Raw genomic sequence first — 19,419 nt, forward strand, 5'->3', positions numbered from 1 at the left:
GATTTTTCTTCCAACTTGGGCCAATATAACCCAAGACGAAGGATTTTGTGCGCTAGGGCCCGTCCACCCATATGTGCTCCGCAAATACCTTCATGAACTTCGGCCAACATTGTTTTGGCTCCTTCAGGACCAATACATCTAAGTAAAGGTCCTACAAAGGATTTTTGATATAGCCTTCCGTATTGAATAGTAAATCTTGCCACACGAACTCTTACCGAGCGTGCCTCTTTTAAATCTTCGGGGAGTTTATCATCCCAAATATACTCAATAATGGGGACCATCCAGCATTTTTCGCTTTCGATATATGAAATGAAGTCGACCTTAGCACTCGGGAAATTTAGCTCCTCAATGTGGACTGATGGTTCTAAGGTTTTTTCATTAGCGTTTGCCAACCTTGAGTGTTCATCTGCTACTGAATTCTCCTTTCAGGGTATTTGACATACCTTTATTTCTTTGAATTCCTTCCTTAGATTCCTGATTAGCTCTTGGTACTTTTGTAAGTGAGGTTCTTTTATTCTGTATTCTTCTTCTACTTGGTTGATGATAAGTTGAGAATCACTGTGTATTGTTGCTTCATCTACTACAAAAGCTTTAGTGAGCCTGAGCCCTGCGATGAAAGCTTCATACTCTGCCTCTTTGTTGCTTGCCGCAAAGCCAAACCTCTGTGCATACTGAATCAAGAAGCCTCCTGGACTTTTTAACAAAACGCCCGCTCCCGAACCAAATTTATTGCTAGAACCATCAACATATATATGCCACATACTTAGCAAAAATAGGTTTTTCTCCTTGCTCGATTGGGGTGACAGATTCCAATATAAAATCGACCAAAGCTTGTGCTTTTATAGCTGTTCAGGGCTTCAACTCCACCTGGAACTCCCCTAACTCGACCGACCATGCTACAATTCTTCCCGACAGATTGGGTTTGAACAGGACCTTTCAAAAGGAAATTAGTCAGCACCTCTATCGGATGAGCCTGGATGTTCGGTCTCAATTTTTGGGTTGCTATTATAAGTGCTAATGCCTGTTTCTCAATCGTCGAATATCTTGTTTCAGGATCCAGGAGTACATGGCTGATATAGTAAATGGGCCATTGTTTCTTCTCCTTTTAGCCGACTGTGACGACGCCAAATATAATTGCAAAACTTCGCCCTTCTCAGGCCTAGAAAGTAGTGGTGGTTGCCCGAGTCTTCTCTTTAGCTCCTTGAATGCCTTCTGACATTTGTATGTCCATCGAGCCTCTTTACTACCCTTTAAATCCTTCAAGGCTTTGAAGAAAGGTAAGCATCTTTCTCCCGATTGTGAAATGAATCAGGTCAAGGCTGCTATCCGTTCGGTCAAGCATTGAATATCTCAAACGGTCTTTGGGGGATCCATATTGATCAAAGCCTGTATCTTGACAGGGTTTGCCTCAATTCCTCTCTGGGAAACCATAAACCCCAAGAATTTCCCCGAAGATACACCGAAGGGACACTATTTCGGATTTAGCTTCATCTGGTATTTTCTTAAAACGGAGAATACTTCCCTAAGATCTGCAATGTGTCCTGTACTCTGTGGACTCTTGACTAGCATGTCGTCGACGTATACCTCCATGTTTTTCCTTATCATATCACTAAAGATCTTGTTCACAGCTCTCTGATATGTAGCTCCCGCATTCTTCAAATCAAATGGCATAACTTTATAAAAATAACTCTCTCTATCGGTCATGAAGGCTGTGAATTTCTCATCTTCCTTCTTCATCAAGATTTGGTTGTATCCCGAATAGGCATCCATGAAACTCAGTGTTTCATACCCAGCAGTTGCATCGATTAAAAGATTTATGCGCAGTAAAGGGTAACAGTCCTTCGGACATGCTTTGTTGAGGTCTGTGTAATCAGTACACATCCTCCACTTCCCGTTCGACTTCTTTACCATCACTGTGAATTCCAGCCCAAAACCTAAATTAGACACCCTATTTGTTTTGGATGAAGAAGAACTTGTTTGATGTTTGACCTTGAAGTTGGACCTTGAGTATAGTGTTGATATGTTTAGAAGATCCAGGAAGTCAAGTCAGACTTCTCCCTTAGTGTAGATCTAAAGCCCCGAAGAGAAGTGAAAGTCAACTATGGGCCATAGTAGTAGAAGACATGGTGTTCGACTTCGAACCCATGGAGTTAGACAGTGATGCCCCATACTTGAAGACCTTGGTTGATTTAGAAAAGAGACTACACCTTGAAGAAGAGAAGATTGGTTGATGACCTTAGAGCTTGGTTAGATATGATTTGAAGCCATTTTTCCATGCTAGGTAAGTTGTAGTTTATGTGTTTAAAGTTTCGTTTGATTCCGAGTAGCGGAAGGCCCTCAAATCCCTGTTTCCGGCTAAGTTGACAGTCTAGGTCGACTGGGTTAGTCTACCTAGCCAATCAACCCAAGGATGCTGAACTCGAGCAGAATCTTCTATTTAGGTTATATTCCTATATATACCATAGGACTTCGTGTTTTTAGTATCCTTAGCCTCCAAAACACCTAAAGAACGAAGGGAACTCATCTCAAGCCTCCATTGGTGTGGAAGAAGATCTACATTCAACTCTCAAGCTTTCTCTCTCTTGTCCTTCAATCAAAGGTTAGTAATCTTACTTCTATGTTATTGATTTATTCTTTCCATGATCTTTCTCTTCTCTAATCTGAGATTATGAAGAAGATGTTGCATCTCTGCAATTGTATCTTCTACAATCTCCATTCATTCTCATATTATGATCATCATAATCAATTCTTACCATGATTCTTATGTTTTCTACATGCATCTATGATCATATTCTTATCTCGATTTCTTCTAGCATTATAGATGTATTCTTATGATTATTCATACCTTTGATTTACTATATTCATGTACTAGAATGAGATCTTATCTTCTCTAGTTCATCTCTTTCATTCATAGCTTGTTTTCAATGAAAACTATGATTTCTACCAAAATAGAAAGTATGATTCCAAATTAGTAAGTAATGGTTTTAATCGTTGTTTGATGTCTAAAATATGCATGATGGTCTTAGACTACTGTGTTAGACATTCCCTCCAAGTTTTGTAGCATTCCGAATTGTGTAGGATAGTTTTCGGATAAAAAATCTGATTTTTGACCCGTACTGTTCATTGCGTCGACTGGGTCAATCAACCCAGTCAATCAACCCGCAATGACAGCAACTCCGTTTTAGATCCGTTTCGACTCCAATATTTTGGAATTGTTTCTTACGACCTATACATGTTTTGTCAAGCTTGTTTAGGTGATTTTGGATCTGTTCTCTGATCTCTTATTTGAAGACTATAAGTTCGGACCTTTACATGTCTTTATGTATTATGACATGAATGCATGATTTAACTACTGTTGTTTGGTTTCCTTTACATCATGATACTTCTACAACTACAGTAGCTTGTCCACATTGTTAATTTAATATTATAATTGATTATTGATTATGAGTAAGTGTTATGGACTATGATGTGGATATGGATGTGAATATGACTTGTATGGAATCATGATGTGATGTGGATGCTTAGGTCGTAGTTGTGGAACGGGGAATGCCCTATTGGCGTTTTTGTCTTTGGACATCCGTGGAGTGGTATGGGACGCTTTCCTATGGTGCCCCTTGACTCTTTCCCTAACTACTGGTTGACATACCTAGGATTGGCATAGCAATGTTTGGCTAGGAATACCCCTGTTATACCAAACCCGATTCAGAAGGGTATTGAGACCTAACGACTCGTGGCAGCAGTGGGGATTCATGGGAGCTCAAGACCAGTAACCAACCCGTGAGGGGACATGAATCACATTGTGGGGGCCATTTATGGGTAGGGTTGCATATGGATAGACTTGGGCTCATGGGCGCTCAAGACCGGTAACCAACCCATGAGAGGACATGAGAACTTCCCGTTTACTATATGTGGATGACCTATAGGGTTGATGAGTCCGTATTTGAGAGAGTCGGATATGCTGACTCTAGTGTGAAGGATACCGGAAAGGATCCCGAGAGGGGAGGAATGGACGTATCTGGATCTGAGTTCATATAACTAAGTAGATGACTTGCATTGGGGTAGGCTTAACCCTGACATGCGCCAATACTTAGACCAATGGTGATGTGAGAGAGCGGTGACTTAACCCTCAGCCATGGATTGTCCAAGATGGATGAAGGACCCTTTGCCAACTGAGGATGAGTGAATTGAGACCTACCCAAAGAAGTATGATGCTATGACTTAAAGCATGTCTGCCAATAGAGACCAGCATACATATATAGAGTTAGAAGCATATTTGCATATATTGTTTCATATCATTGCATATATGTTTGCTTGTGAATACATGTGAAGATGCTTATTGTGTTTGGTTTACTTGCTAAGTTCTTTTGAGCTTACCCTTTGGGGGACTTGTTTTTAGATGACATTGCAGGAACGAAAGAGAACTCGTGCCCCAGTATGGAGGACCTTTCCTTACATGGTACAGCTCTGGATGTCCTTGGACAAGGTAATGAACAGCGAGGCAGCCAACACTAGGATTTGGGCTGCACTGACGACTCCTATTGATGGCAGCCGGCATTGTCTTATTCGCTAATGGGATTGTGCGCTAGATGCTGATCTTAAGCTTCAAGAGCATGACCCTAAAGTGAAGAAGATGAAGACTGAAGAAGAAGAAGAGCCAACTGAAGATGTTGATTAGATTCTCTTGTTTCTTCCAGACTTTTATTGTATTAGCTTAGAGCTTTACTTAGATTTCGATCTACCTTCCGCATATGTTTGTGGGGTATATTTCCGCTATACTCTACAGTTGTCTTTTGATTGGTATCTTATTGTTCCGCACTCTAATATCCTTTAGTGATCCTTTTGAGATCCTTTCTTAACTTTTATTAATAAATAGTTGAATACAATGATTTGTTCTTGCTGTTGATTATGTTATTGTGCTAAATGGATATGATCGTTCCTAAACTTGATCTTCGACACACTCGGGTATTCCAGATAGGGTACTGGCTAGGTGGATGTGACAATCACCACATTAGCCAACCATGTTGGGCACTTGATGGCTACAATAAAACCAGATTTCTTCAGCTTCTCGACCTCTCCTCGGATAGCCTTGTGTTTTTCCATCAAGAAGTTCCGTCTCCTCTGAATTACGGGCTTGAATTCTGAATTGATCCAAAGCTTATGTTCGGCCACAGCTCGATCAATTCCTGGCATATCGCTTGCTAACCAGGCAAAAACATCTATACTTTTCTGAAAAAAGTTTTCAGTTCTTCCTTGAAGGGTTCTGGTTGCTTAGACCCAATATAAGTGGATTTTGTCCCATCTTCTGGTTGAAAGGAGATTCGCTCTAATTTTTCCACTGGTTTGGGCCTTTGCATGGTATCTTCATCCCGATCATCCCTTAACTCAATTGGTAAGGCTGTGGCTTTTTCTGGTCCTTCCTTGTCCTTAAGATAAGCCACATAACACTGTCGGGAGAGTTTTTGATCTGAAACTACTTGCCCAATTCCAGTGTCAGTGGGAAACTTTATCTTCATTTGTTTTGGCGAGACTATAGCACCTAGCTTTGTTAACAAAGTCCTACTGAGGATCATGTTGTAGGCAGGAAGGTCTAGAACCACCAGAAAGTTTACCCGAGTGGTGGATTCCATTGGGAAATTCCCTACCAAAAGATCTAACTGAACTGATCCCTCGGCTATAGTAGATGAGCCAGCGAATCCATAAAGGTGTGTTGAAGATGGCTTCATCAGATCTTTCTCAACCTTTAGCTTCTGAAAAAATTCATAGCAGAGAAGATCAGCCGCAAATCCCGTATCTATTAGGACCCTGTGTACTCTCTTCGCCCGATTTCTACTTTGATAACATTTGCATCATCGTGAGGCATACTCACGCCTTGCTCGTCTTCTTCTCCGAAAGTGATGGGAATTTCTTCCACTTTCTTCCTTTTCTGGGATTCTTCTGATCCTACGAATCTTGATTTTTCTTTCACCTTCAACAAGGACTCGGGTCCGGGTCCTTGGAATATAGTGAGAATAGGGGTTCTACTAGGTCCTACCAATTCCTTCCCTTTTTTAGACTTTGGACCTTCGACATGACTCTCCTTGCTTACCGAACAATCCTTTTTTCATTAGTCATTCGCTTCTCATCCTCCTGAACTTTCACAAAATTTGAGAGATGTCCCTGATTGATTAATCTTTCGATATCTACCTTGAGGTGCCTACAATCATTAGTGTAGTGCCCAAAATCTTTGTGAAATCGACAGTATCTCTCCATATTCTTTCCTTCAGTCTTCGTAACTATCTTAAACGGCCATCTCAAAATATCTTGATTTTTTATCTGCATCAATATCTCCGATTGGGGTGCATTTAATGGTGTATACTCGTCTTGATCAGGTGATCGCCGCCTCCATATTGGACATGACTTTCTGGCCCGATCATGATCCTGAATAGGCTGTTTTTGTTTTTGGCTTTTCTCGGGGACCTTTTTTTCCTTGGTTGCAGTCTTAGACTCTCCTTGTCGTGCATCGAGTATCTCTACTACTTCCTCCTACTTTTGATACCTTTGCACTAATTCGGCATAGGTGGATGGCATATCCTAAAGTAGATATTCCAATAGCTTTCGGTTGGTTAGCCCCATAAAGAGAGAGGTTTTTGCCACCTGTTCACCCAAATTCTCTATTTCCATGGTGACTTTGTTAAATCTCTTCAGGTACTCCCGAATCGATTCATTCCCTCCCTATTTGATTGTAAAGAGTGTTTCCTCCGTCTTCTTGATTTGGATACCACTCTGGAAACGTCTGATGAACTTGCGGGCAAGGTCGTTGAAATCATGGATTCTTCCCGAAGGAAGGTTCGTAAACCACTTCTGGGCTGCCCCGGTTAGGGAAGAGGCGAATACCCTGCAAAGAATTTTGTCAGAGTTTCCAGCTACCACCATGGTTTGCTGATAATAGCTAATATGGGCAATAGGGTCTCCCAAACCATCAAACGCTGTGAAAGTTGGGAGTCTAAAATTATGCGGAAACACGAATAGGGCAATAGCATTAGCAAAAGGAGTCTTCCGGATGACTGAATAAATATCATCATTTTTTCGCCCTCGGGAGAGTTGCCCCAACCTTTGGTTTATGTTGGCAAGCTCTCGGCCGATATGCAACAATCGTCCATCCTCCTGAATAGTCGCTCTTTCCGATCGCTTGGACATTGGAGAGTGAGTATGAACTCCTCTCAGAAATCTCATTCGGGATTCGGTTTGGCTGGCCTGCGGTCTGTCATACCGATCATCTCTTCTTGGAAATTCGCCAGCTCTCAAATCTCGGGCTCGCCGTAGAAGGTCCCTTTGAGCGTTTGGGCCAAAGTTCTGGCCTTCTGCTGGTTGTCCTTCCCTTTCGACAGAAATCACCCGAATGACTGGTATTCGCTCTTCTGCTCCTCCTGCACGTCTCCGATCATCTACTTGATCAGGATCCTGAGGAGCCACTACCTGTCTGACCAATGTGTGGATCATATCCTACATCTCTAGGAATTGGACCTGCATTTGGTCCACTAGATGCTGAAGAGGATTCGGATGGTTTTGATGTTCGATTCCATCCACTCTGTCTCCACGTATTTCAGGGGCTTGGCTTCCTTGGGGAACATTTGATGAATTATTATCCTTAGGAAGTGGTGGGATGTTTGCTATCCGCTGAGCTTCTGCAGCCGCTGCTGCTAATCTGGTTACCATGACTTCTTGAAGCGTTTCCCATAGGCAGTGCCAAAAGATGCATCCAGAAAATGTTAAGCCTCCAGATTCCTTGATGATGGCCTGCAAAACAGAGTTAGTTGTGGCCCGATCGTGGGGGTCGGGAGGCCACCTCCAAAGCTTAAGTCAGTTACTGAACTAATCACCAAGGCTCTAGCAAGTTGCAGAGCATAAAAATGAATAGGTAATTGGGTAACGATTCAGATACCTTTGGAATGAGTTGATCATTTGTTTATATAGACCTTACCTCCAATTCTCGATCATTGAGTGAAGTCTCGATCTCTTTCGGTGGCCGTCCGATCATAGGATTTCCTTCTAGATATTCGGAACGCAAGTAGTTACCAGTCTCGCCACGATTCCCTCAAGTCAGCCTCATCTACCGCATTGTTCGGGAGATCTTGCCAGACTGATCACTGAAATGCAATGCCTTTATGATCATTAATTTAGGTTTTGGTGGGTCCCCAGTTACGGTCTAACCTGGATGAAGATTATGAACCCGGTCCACATGTTCGGTGCAATTTTCCTCGTATCACCCATATAGCTTGAAGATGGTTCCTTGAAGGGTGAATTCAAATTTTGGTTTAAAGAGTGACAAATGGGTTCATTTGAATCACGATTGAACTAGACTATATTATTAACCTGAACTTGTCTATTATATGAGCCCTGAAGCTCATTCTATTAGCAAAGGAAAAAGAGAGAACAATTGAGGGCTAGAGGAAAAAGAAGAGGAGCTAGAGTAGGGATTCCTAAACTAGTAGGAGGAAATTCAGAGCTGAAAAAGAGAGATTGAACTTAGGCATGCAAGCTGAACCAAAAGGATTTAGAATTGAATACAATTGAAGGGATTTTCAGCTTGATTTGAGTTCAAACCTAAGGTAAGACTTGAACCATGCATGAGACTAGGAATTTGAGCTCCTAAATAAACTATGAATGAATGTAGTGCCTGAGTTAATTTCATGTATTTAAGATGGTTATGGCCAAATATTAGTTTTAAAACTAGATGAAAGGTAGGGTTGAAACTCTATTTTGGTAGATTGACCCCTGCGAGTTTCCAAAATTTATGATCTTGGTATGGTTTTAAAGAAGGCTAGAGGGGCTACATATGTTGTGAACTAGGAATTTTTCGAACTTGAAAAGGATTTGGGTAAGAAACCCCATGCAAGCAGGACTAAATGCAGCTTTGGACTATCAGGATCGTGACGAGTGACAAGCTGCTCTTTGCTACCACTCTACATTAGCCACTTTTTGTTACCTTGGGTCTAGATGGTCCCAAAAATGCCTCATTTAACCTAGTTATTGATTTCCTATAAGACCCCAAAATGAACGACTTCAAGGCCCAAACCTCTTCAAAATCAAATGGGCTTCTCCCAACTCAACAAATGACTCACCTAGCATAGAGGAATGCCTTCAAATCATGTCCAACTATGATTTAGGTCCATCAACCAAGCTCTTCTTCATCAAGGTACAATCTCTTCTCCAACTCTGACAAAGTTTCCAAGTATGGAACACCATCATCAATTTCCATGGGTTCTAGGCCAAACACCATGTCTTTCATTGAGATGGCCTATAGTTGCCTTCTTCCTTCACTTCGGGTCTTTGGACCTACAAACAACAAGTATTCCGGGTTAAGGTTAGGGCTGAATTTCATAATGGTTCTCTTAAAACTTCAAAATTAGTAATACAAAATGATTCATGTTCTTTTTCTCTCTTTTTTCAAACAATTTCAGTAAATCATTAAATGTGTTTTGATGTACAAGTTCGATAGTCTTTTCCATTGTAAAAACCAACCAGTATACTTTGTTTTTGATTTGGGGGAATGCATTGTTTATTGGTTTGCACACTGTCTATTTCCGCGTCCTTCAATATATGGGTTTATGATCCCTTCAAACTTTAATTTTTTTTTTCTTATAGTAATCTAAAATTAATTAATAATTCTTTGATATTATTCAATGGGCCATTAAATTTGAAGTAATATGCGAATTTATTTCCACTTTCACTTTTACTGCGTCGACCAATCACCATCAGTGCTTTTTTTATTTATTTGGGAGACTGTGTCTTATATCTGTTTCCATATAGGTTTCTTAAATTATTCAACAAGCCATTAAATTTGAAGTAATATGTGAATTTATTTCCACTTTTGCTTTTATTGTATCGACCAATCACCATTAGTGCTTTTTTTATTTTATTTGGGAGACTTTGCCTTCTATTGGTTTCCATATAGGTTTCTTTACTTTTAAGATTTTAGCAATCGCATTAATTGGGTTCTCTATATAACAAGCCTTCTCCATGAACCCTCATAAGCACTCTAGATTTCAACAAAGATATCTTGCAATCAAGATTCACTGCGGGTAACCATCCATCTCTTCCCTTCCCCTTGCTTTTCTTTTTTCCTGTGTTTGATCTCATTTATTGTCTGTTACTATTTTGTTGTTGTTCAATTCTGAAGCAATTAAATTCAAGCTGACAATTCTAATCTAAACAGTATTTGATAGTTATTACATCCTAATCGTTTAATTTACATTGATAATATTTTGCAGGGATTTACTTTAAGAGTATGTATGTTATGTAATATGGGAAGTACATCATCTGAGAAGAAATGGAGTGTCAATTTCTGTGAGCGGTTAAGAAGCAAGGATAAAATGAAGGAAATTGTACAATCAGATCAACGATTTACCAGGTATTTTAGCTAATTTCACTCTTTCTTATAACCTATTATTGTACCAACCCATTGCTATTACTCCTGTTGTGACTTTTGTTAAAGAAAACTCTGATGTTGATGTTGTAACAGTTGCTACCAATTCATGTCTATAATACCTAGAAATATGTGTTGCCCACATATTGCTTCTTAATTTATGTGCTCCTCAGAAGTTAGACCAACTCTTTTCATTGTATATATAGGGTCTGTCTGCACCAATAATACCAATTATGGCTGCCTCCAATAAGCGCACATTGAGTGTAGGGGCTCCCACCCTAGTGGGGCCTAGAAATAGTCATAGTGTATGCTGCTTTAACTCTAGTTTTCTCAGAGTGGTAGTTTCTAGACTTCAACATTTGAGCATTTAGTTACAATGGAGAAACTCTCACCGTTGCATCAAGGCGCACCATTATGATGCTCCTTCCCAGACTCCTTACATTTTTGGCTTCTGATGGTTGGGCACCTGAAGTTTGTTGGGGTAAAGAATTTTTGCCATAGAACTATTCATGACAACAATAGGCAATATCCCCACTCTGTTATGTTTGCCTCAAATTCTTATGCCCTTGTAGATCGATCAACCTAGACTAGTTTCGACGGTGACTTGAATGGACCATTTTCCGAGATCCATGTTGAATGTAAAGGACTTGGACCATTAGATATATTGATCTCCTTTGTCGTTGTAAAATTTTTCTATATACCATATCATTCTCCTATAAATTATAGTAAGATTTAAGGTTTTGAGTAAAAGCTTGAAACATGGATATTTGGGTGTTCTTAAAATATCTGCACTATAATATTCTATTGTTACTTCATGATTAGTTTTCCAGCTTCACTTGTGGATGTAGCACATCTCATTGGTGTGTCAAATATGTTAAATCTTTGGTCTTCTTGGAACTAGTATCATTTTTTACCTTATTTATTTGGTGTTAATTCTAACACCCATTGTACTTTTGTAGGGAACCCAGGAGGGGGAATCACTATGCCAGCTACAGATGAAAGATCGTGTCACATCCTCCCAGCCGGTACCCTATCTGGCATACCCGAGAGTGTGATCCACAGCCCGAAGATCAGGTATCGAGTAATCAACCTCCCACATAAACAATAACATAATCATGAACAAGAACAATAAAAGTGCGGAAGATAAATCATAGATCCAATAAGGAAAGAATGAATCATATATAAATCAGAGTACTAGATAAAATCAGAGTGTCTACATCAGATAAGTAAAGTGAGGCAAAATCCCACTCTACAACCAGCGGAAAAGTAGTTCTAAAAGAGAATAAGCAAGACAAAATCTAATCCCAGTAGCAAGTACAATGGGTAACTAAATTGTTCTCCACTTTATAGACAACATCCCTATAAGTATAAATCTCATAAACGGCACACGGGCGCTTCCACTCAATGGTCGGACTAAGCATCGTACGGAGCATAATCACTCGCAGGATCTTCAGTGTAATTGTTGTAACTGCAATCACCTTCCTGGAGATATGCCTCTTCGCCTTGCGCTTCTTCATAGGGACCGTCATAATATTCAAGACTGCAGAATAGTCTAACAAACATTGTACAATAAAGGAATGAGTTTCAAAGAAACTCAGTAAGGCGCTTAAATCCATAATAACATAAATGGCGGGATTTCGAAGCAGGGACATAAATGCAATATGATATGAGACAAGCAATGAATGAATGAATCTAACTCTATATATGCTGGTCTCTATTGGCAGACATGCTTTAAGTCATAGCACCGTACTTCTTTAGGAAGGTCTCAATCACTCATCATCAGTTGGTAATGGGTCCGGCATCCCTCGGGACATTCCATGGATGGGGGTGAAGTCACCACTCTCTCACATCACCATTGGTCTAAGTACCGGCGCATGTCAGGGTAAAGCCTAGCCAAATGCAAGTCTTCTACTCAGTTACATCAAGTCAGATCCAGATACGTCCATTCCTCGTCCCTGACGATCCTTTCCGGTATCCTTCACACTAGAGTCCTCATAGTCCCTGACTACGGACTCATCAACCCTATTGGTCATCCACATATGGTAAACGGGAAGCTCTCACGTCCTCTCACGGGTTGGTTACCGGTCTTGAGCGCCCGTGAGCCCAAGTCTATCCATATGCAACCCTACCAATAAATGGCCCCCACAATGTGATTCCTGTCCTCTCACGGGTTGGTTACCGGTCTTGAGCAACCATGAATCCCCATTGCTACCACGGGTCGTTCGGTCTCAATACCCCTCCGATTAGGGTCTGACATAACAGGACATCCTAGCCAAACACTACTAGACAATCCTAGATATGTCATCCAACAGTTTAGGAAGGTGTCCATAGGGCATCTCCGGAAACATCCCATAATATTCCCGTAGTAGTCCAAGGACAGAAGTGTCAAAAGGACACCTCTCCTTTCCAAACCATACTTAAGCATACACATGCATCAAATCATATCATCACATATATGGTAACTTCATATATGGGAAGAAATCAATAATTACAATCACTTTGTATATACTTGGTAAGTAAATCATACATGAGTCAATTCAATATGAATAAGTAACGCTACTGATATCAAGATAGTACCACAGTAGTATAACATTGTAAGAATCTAATTAAAGAAATAACTTAAAAAAAAAATTTTTATTTAGAAAAAAAGGTGTGGGGGATGATTGGAGGAGAAGTGTTGTGGTTCCAATTTACAAAAATAAAGGAGATATTCAAAGTTGTAATAACTATAGAGGCATTAAATTGATGAGCCATACGATGAAATTATGGGAGAGAATAATTGAAACCCGGTTGAGACACTTAACTACAGTTACGGAGAACCAATTTGGGTTTATGCCGGGAAGATCTACAACGGAGGCTATTTACTTAATTAGGAGACTTATGGAAAGGTATAGAAAATGTAGGAAAGACCTTCATATGGTATTTATTGACCTAGAAAAAGCTTATGATAGAGTCCCTAGAGCGTTAATTTGGCAAGTACTAGAGAAAAGAAGTGTTGCAAGTAAATATGTAGATATAGTTAAGGATATGTATGATGGTTCGGTGACTAGTGTTAGAACAGTGGGGGGACAAAGTAAGGAATTCCCGATAACAGTTGGGCTACATCAAGGGTCAACTTTAAGCCCATATCTATTTGCACCTGGTAATGGATGAATTAACCAAAGACATTCAAGATGAGGTCCCCTGGTGTATGCTTTTTGCGGATGATATTGTGTTGATTGATGAGACCCAAGTGGGGATTAATACCAAATTAGAATCATGGAGAGTAGCTTTGGAATCAAAAGGCTTTAAACTTAGTAGATCGAAGACGTAATATCTAGTTTGTAACTTTAGTCATGATCGGGCAGATGATGAAGTGGTGATACTTGACGATAAAGAGATTCCTCAGAGTGATTGTTTTAGGTACCTAGGTTCAATCATAAGTAAAAGAGGTGATTTAGAAGATGAGGTTTCCCAAAGAATTAAAATAGGGTGGATGAAGTGGAGAGGTGCATCCGGGGTCTTATGTGATCGGCGTATTCCATTAAAGCTTAAAGGAAAATTTTATAGGACCGTTGTCCGACCAGCTATGATGTACGGTGCAGAGTGTTGGGCTGTTAAAAAGAATCATATAGATAAACTCAGTGTAGCAGAAATGAGAATGCTAAGATGGATGAGTGGCAAAACTAGGATGGATAAGATAAGAAACGATCATATTAGAGTTGGTCTGGGAGTTGCTCCCATAAGTGATAAGCTTAGAGAAAGTCGTTTGAGGTGGCACGGCCACGTTCAACGGAGACCTATAAATGCTCCTGTTCGGAGAAGTGATATAATCCATATTGAAGGAACTAGAAGAGCTAGGGGTAGACCTAAGATAACCTTAGGAGAAGTGGTGAGAAAGGATATGTATAGCTTAGGCCTTGTATCTAGCATGGCCTTGAACAGAACTGATTGGAGGGCAAGAATCCATGTAGCCGACCCCATTTAGTTGGGAAAAGGCTTATTGTTGTTGTTGTTGTTGTAAAGAAGTAACCATCCTTACCTTTTATAACTCGCAAAGGAATCCTAAGAAATCAAGTAAGATCTTGACAAACTTGAGAAGAAGGTCCTAAACAAGTGTATACAACATATTAGGAAAGATTCCTAACAGAAAAGATACCAAAACATCCAACACAGACCAATCCTGGAGTTGCTGTACTCATTGGTCGAGTGGATTGGTCGACTGGTCTAGTCGACCAATCAGTCGACCAATGCAGACAGTAGCCTAAAAAAAACAGAGTTTTAAGATATAAAATCCGAATTTGGTGGTTCAAAAGGGTACTAATCAAGGGGTAAACTACATCAGTAGTATCCTAACATAAAGGGGACCTCAAAACACTAATCCAATCAAGACATCAAGATCCAAATTAGGAAACAAAAAGTTACCATAATTAGATCAACCATGGATCTTGAAGAATTCAAGATAAAAATCAAAGACAAGAACAATAGGAGAATGGATCATTGCTTCAGGTAAATGTATCATGAAAAGCATACTTAGATCTTCAAGGAATTAGGCTTAAAAGCATAAATCTAAATAAGGAAACAAAACCTACCATATATGTAACTATCATGATTCATGAAGAAAACATGGTATGGTAGAAGAGGAACAACTAGAGATTGATAGATCATGGATCATGCAAAGAAAACACAGCAATTGACTACTAACATGATCAATGTAGAAGATCCAAGGAGATCAGAATTCAAATCAGAAGTTAAACAAAGACTAGATCATGGTTTGATCATGATTCCTTCAAAAGCTTGCAATGATCATGGTTAAGATCATTGTTTTAGCCATTAATCCTTAGGATGATCATGAGAGACAAGTCCAGAGATGTTTGCAACAGAGAATGCAGCATCTCCTCTACTGTCTCAACTCAAAAAGGAAAGAAAAACAGAGGTGGAGGAGAAGAAGAGAGTGTAGACATACCTTTGATGCAAAAGGAAGAGTTTTGACGAAGATCCGTCAAGAAAATCACCAAGGATGCAAGGGAGATCACTTGCAGAGGTCTTTGGTTCGTTCCAAAGAGTTTGGAGGCAGCAAATACGAAGTAGACTCGAGATTGGACTTAAATAGAGCAAGCAAAACCTAATTGCCAAAGACAGCACTCATTGGTCGAGTGGATTGGTCGACTGGTCCAGTCGACCAATGCAGACAGCAATTCCAAAACAGGGAATTGAAGACCCAGATCAAATCCAATCCTAAAGGGGTTTTGCACACATAACAAGTGACTTACCTAATAGGTAGAAATGCCTTCAAACCATGATAGAGAGCACTCCAAGTTCATCAACTAATCCGATCTTCATCAAGATTCAGTTTCCATAAATAGAACTTCATCATCAACTCTGATGGATTCAAAGCCAGACACCAAGTCCTCCACTGGGATGGCCCAAAGCTGACTTCTTAGTTTACTTCGGGTCACTGGACCTACAAATAACAAGGTTTCCGGGTCAAGGTTAGGGTTGGGTTTTACAGATCGTATGGTACCACAGTCCTTAATATTATGATCATTTGTGGTTGGTTAGTTACAAGGTCTGGGTTTCAAGGACCTGCAACTGCTTGATTTTGATTTTGTGCTAAACCTCTTAATCACAGAAGTACTCGCATTCTGTATCATGGAAGCCGTTCTGGAGACAGTTTCAAGAGTTAGAGAAAGACTGTGATAAAGTTTGGCAGCTGAGTAAGTATCAGCGATACAAGTTCATGCCTTGCTTTGCTTTGCTTCCATTGGGAGTTGTGGGAAACACCATTAAAGCTTCATAAAGCCTTTCACATTGTATAGCAAAGAGCAACTCCGAACTCTTGTACCATATGGTTGACCCATTTACTTGATTAGTATCTAAAAATATGCACTTATGTCATCCTATTAGGTCATTGTGAGATTTGAGATTCTTGTCTTAGACTTTTGGGTGAGAATTTTAGTAACACAATTCTGGTGAATGGTTTAGAGATCTCGATTGTAAATTTCTTCCTACATACTAAAAATTCTTCTTCGCTTGTAGACATAGCACACCACTTTGGTGTGTAAGCCACATTAAATATTTGTGCTCATTTTTCTTTAGTTTTTGTTTGTGATTTATTGGTGTTCGTTAGAACAATAATTGTGAAAAATATCCGTACGTTTTATCTAGCCACTCCTCTGTACAAAACATAAATAGGCCAATAGTGAAAATTTTGAAACAAAAAACCTTCTGCCTTGCCAATTCATTGCCACAAAGAGATTCAATTGGACCGACCTCATGGACATAGCCAATCCTTTTAGCCATTTCTGTTTAATGAAATAAATGAAAAGAAAATAGCAAACACTGGTAACACCTTAGGGGTGGCACTTCCCTTGGAATAAAATGGAAGCAATGAGTGATCAACATTAACTCTCGAAACTCTACCTTGAGATCAACACTTCTACCATCTTCAAGAAGAGGGAATGAATCTCCAAAGGGATTTGGATATTAGGGAGGTTAAAAGGCTATAATGACGGCACAATAATGAGGGTTTAGTCCTCCAAATTTGTGCCTTGGACGGTCGTAATGACCTCTATTTATAGCCAAAAGAATCAGCCAAAATGGTTTGAACGGATATAAAATGATCATATTTTGGACTCATGGTCGACCTTGGGGATCTCCTGGTCAATCAATTCATTCAAGCGGTAAGAAAGCTGGATGTCTCCATGGTTAGTTAATGGTCAATCTTGACCATCAACCCAGGGCTTGGTGGTCTATTGGTCAACCAGAGGGCTTTTATGGTATGTACCATAAACTCTGCAATGCTAGGAGTTGATCAGGCTTATTTAGCTCATGGTCTACCAACACATAGACCATGGGACTTTTAGGGTTTCCCAAAGTAATTTTGAAATTCCGTTTACAACCCTAGAGATTGACCCAAGAGTCCCTTTTGCCCATATCATTAGTTTCTTGAAAAACACATGCAACAATTTCCTAGTCTATATTCATAGTCTTCAAGAAGGGTCTTTTCGTTATTCTTGAGCCTTGAACTTGTACTTGCACATGAGGACATCTATTTGTTGGTCTTCTACACTTGAGTCCCTAAAATCCATCTTTTTGTAGTGCTTGTACTGCTTCCGTGCTTTTACGTACATTCTCTACTTGGGTATTTGGCTTTGTATATTAGTGTGTCTATGTTAAATACACTAGTAGATCAAATCACATTAGTTTTCAATTATATGTGTTTGTGAACATCAAAGCATTTCAAGGATGGTTTGGTCTTTCACCTAAGAATCTCCTTGAGGATAGTTAGGTCCTTTTCTCCATAGACAAAATTTTCAGGCATTAGAAAGTTATGGGATATGGTGACTGATCAAGAACATAGGACGACCGGAAATGGAGGGAAGATTTAGTTTTGGTTGGATCATTGGTTTGGTCAAGTCATTATAGCAGAATGTACAGGGCTATAACAAGATATTTCCTTTTACACAAAATGGCTGTGGTGGCTGGATTTATGGGGATTGGAGATTTCTTCAGTTTAGATTGTGATCACATGATGAAGTGGATGTATGCCATTGAGAGAGATCTTTTGATGGGGCTTTTTCCACTAGATCAGTGTGAAATGTTACATGGAGAAAGCATCCAGAGATAAAGTGGGTGAATCTTATTTGGGGTACGAAGGTGCAGCCTCGGAGTATATTTGGGTGGAAAATTCTGCTTGGTAGGGTTCCAATGGATAGTCTGGTGAAAGATAGGGGATTCATTGACTTCAAGATGTGATACATGCAAAGTGGAGGAAGGAAGGGTGGAACCTATGTTTATTGGTTGTCCACTCATGGTGAATGTTTGGGTTCAGTTTTGCAATTGGTTTTGAATTACATGGGAATAACCCTGGAGTTGGCAGATTGGTGGAAATTGAATGCAAAGGCAATGTAGCTATGGCCAATTTGGTGTAAAGGGTGTATTTGAAGCGAAGCGAAGGGATCAGGTGTGACACCTCATCCTTTGCACGGGATCACTTGAAGCACCCACACCTTAATTTGTGTAGCTTTTTCTGCTTTATTTCAATATATTAGTTAGTTTATTAAAATAATATAAAACATATGCTTTAAGTGAACTCTAACTATTGGACACGAAAGGGAAGCCAAACAATTATCCCATCCTTTAATTTTTATATTTTTTTTAGTTTATTTTCTCACTTCCTTCCCTAAAAGGTCGCATTTGGGAGAATATTTGTGCACTATCTCTTTTGAAGACCATTTGACTTTTGCAAAGGTGGTGTCTCCTAAATATTCTAGAATGAGAGGATCCACTACATTTATCCTTAAAATGGGCTTCGGTTCCTTTGATCCAAAAAAATATTTCTTTTTAGTAAAACAAAATGATTCCTATTTTCTTTTTCTTTCTTTTTAAATAGTATTCAGCAAATCCTTAAATTTGTTTTAATCCGCAAATATATTTCCATCGTGACAACCAATCACTATACTTTGTTTTTGAGTGAAGGGAATTATTGGTTTTCACATACTCTACTTCCACATCTTTATATACATATATATGTTCCCTTCAAACTTTCCAAATATTTTCTTATATTAATATAGAAATAATTAATATTTTTAACATTATTCAATAGACCATTACATTTGAAATAATATGCGAATTTATTTCCACTATTGCTTTAACTAAATGGACCAATCATTGTCGGTGGTTTTTATTTGGGGTTGTGCCTTTATCGGTTTTCATATAGGTTTTTCTCTACTATTAAGATTTTAGAGTTCACATTAATTGGGTCATCTCTATATAGTGAGCCTTCTCCATAAACCCCCATGAGCATTTTGGATTTCAATAAGTTATCTTACAATTAAAGTTCATTGGGGTAGCCATCCATCTCTTCCCCACCTCACCCCCCCTGCCTCAACTTTTTTCTTTTCCTCGTGTTTGATCTCATTTGTTTTCAATCACCATTTTGTTGTCATTCAATTTTGACGTGATTAAATTCAAGAAAATGTATATGATGGGTAGGATTTATTTCATGGAAAAAGATTCTCTCTGGCCCTAGT

The sequence above is a fragment of the Hakea prostrata genome, chromosome 9 (assembly GCF_041222555.1).
Source record: "Hakea prostrata isolate BN-2017 chromosome 9, UWA_Hpros_2, whole genome shotgun sequence".
Taxonomy (NCBI): domain Eukaryota; kingdom Viridiplantae; phylum Streptophyta; class Magnoliopsida; order Proteales; family Proteaceae; genus Hakea; species Hakea prostrata.